Source organism: Silene latifolia, chromosome Y (assembly GCF_048544455.1).
Source record: "Silene latifolia isolate original U9 population chromosome Y, ASM4854445v1, whole genome shotgun sequence".
Classification (NCBI taxonomy): Eukaryota; Viridiplantae; Streptophyta; class Magnoliopsida; order Caryophyllales; family Caryophyllaceae; genus Silene; species Silene latifolia.
The window spans coordinates 187,786,656-187,789,155 of record NC_133538.1 but is presented as its reverse complement, the minus strand read 5'-3'; positions in this window follow the sequence as shown (position 1 = coordinate 187,789,155).

The following is a 2,500-nucleotide window of genomic DNA, read 5'->3' as shown; positions in this document are numbered from 1 at the left end:
AGTTGAGGAATTTGAACTGTTTTTTAGGATAGTCATTATCATAGAAGGTTAAAAGAGAAGGGCTATGATCAGAGATTCCTGGGGATAAGAAATGAGCAGTAGTTTGGGAAAAGTGAGTGCTCCAGCTGTCATTCACAAGGATCCTATCCAGTTTAGAGTAAACCCTGGTAGCCATCTCATGCTTGTTAAACCAAGTAAAGTCACAACCTGAGCCAGTGAGATCATCCAGTCCACTCTTCTGAAGGCAAGTATTGAAATCAAGCAATTCAGAGAGGACAGGAGGAGTGTGACTAATATTCTCAGAAGGATATCTGATAACATTAAAGTCACCCATAACTGTCCAACAGTCATTTTGATGAGAAAAGTTAGACAAGGAATCCCAGAGACTTTGCCTAGTTCTAGCATTGTTACTACCATAAACAACTGATAAAAAGAACATTCGACCAGTAGCCAGGTGCTTAATCTGGCAGTGAACCACCTGAGAGTGCTCCTCCAGAATATCAACCTTGGTAGTAAGTGGATTCCAGAGAATCCATATACGACCATTATTATGCTTATTATAATTGCAGAAAGCATTATATCTTTTAAAGTTACCCCTCAAAATCTTCTTTGCCTTATACTGCTTTACCCTAGTTTCCAGTAATCCCAGCACATCCACTTTATTATCACTAAGAAAATGAGTCACCTCACTATGCTTGATAGGTTTATTGAAACCTCGAATATTCCAAGTAGCAATAATAATGGGTGCTAATTAGTAGAGGTGGGAGACAGTAAACAGGTGAGTCCCTGCAGATGTAAAGGTCCAGTGTCCAAGTATGGTGGGACATCAGTGCTATTTGCAGATATTCCAGAGGTCATAGTAATGCCATGATCAACAGTTGAAAGAGTAGTATTAAGATCAAGTGTGCTATCCTCATAAGAAACAACCATTATAGAGTCTGACATGGCTAAGGAGTCTCTCTTCAAGGTTATTTGAGCCTGTTTAACCATGCCCTTCTTGGTGCATTCTGAGTGCATTTCAATCCCAGCAGGAGATGAGACCAGTTCAGAGGAAGAATTAGGTAAGCCTAGCCCTGGGCATTCTGAGCTCCCCTCATCCCCCAAAGAATTAGTCCTCATCCCTGTGGTGATTGAGGTACCACCTAGCACACAAGGATGTTGTCCAGCATCAGAGGCAGCTAGAGGAGAGCTTCCAACAGATTTTTGGAACTCAACCTCATCCATGTCCCCCACAATAGTCTCTGGATTATCAGATAAAATTTCTCCTTCTTCAGGGAGAGAGAGAACAGAGAAAGTATTTGTTCCAATGAGATCAGACATAAGCAAGGAGTCTCTCTTCAAGGCTATTTGAGACTGGCTAGCTATGTCCTTCCTAGAGCATTCTGAGTGTTTAGCAGTTTCCCCAGATGATGGGACCAGTTCTGAAGAGGGCAAGACTGAGTCAGTTGTTGGCTCTGAGCTCATCTCCTTAATCAGGGGACTAGTACCCACCTCTGTGGCAATTTGTGAATCACCTAGCATACTAGGGCTAGTCTTAGCAACATACTGAGGCTTCTTTTTCTGTTCCTGAGTTTTGAGGATCTTGGCCTTGTTCAGTTTACAGGTTTGCTTCAGATGACCATTTTTCCACATTCAGAGCAGTAATGTGGTATCCATTCATACTCAATCCTTTGCACAGATGGACCAAATGGTGTGTTAAGGGAAATCTCCGGAGGAAGGGTAGAAGCTATGTCAACTTCTATCATTACCCTAGCAAAAGAGAGCTTTTCCTTATTGGTAGTGGGTAGATCAGCAAACATAGGTCTACCTATCTTGCTAGACATTTTACTCAACACAGTAGGAGACCAAAGGTATGAGTCAAGGTCAGGGAAAAGAACCCATATAGGAACAATGGAGACTCTCCCCATCTCAAAAGAGAATGAAGGGTGCCATTGCTTCAGGATGAGAGAGTAGGAACCCATCTTCTAGGGACCATCTTTTAAGACATTAGTCATTTCTTCTTCACTGGAAAATCGAAAACTAAACCATCCTTTTTTAAAGTACTGCACTACTGGGGAAGCAATATGATTCCAACTCTTATTAACAAATTCAGTTAGTTGCTACAAAGATGGCCGAGATCCAAGCAGATGCCCCATAAGTGTGTATTTCCAGAGCTTAAGTTCATCAGCAATGTCCTCTAGAGCCACATCTATTTCCTTAGCAGACTTACTATCCTGATGAAAATAAAGACTCATGCCAATTGGCGCTTTGGGTTTAGCAACATCAGACGACTTTTTTTGCAGTAGCAGTGGGATTGGCCGCCATTGTAGGAGAGGTCGAAACATGTTCATCCCCACTGACAATGGTCTTAGCTTCAACTACCTTAGCAACAGATATGGGGAAAATCACTATCTGAGATGAATTAGGGTTTCCAAGATGATCATTATGCCCAATTGTTTCAAAAGGAACACTAATTGCAGGATTAGATTCAATTAAACCCGAATTCGGAGTACTTGTCACA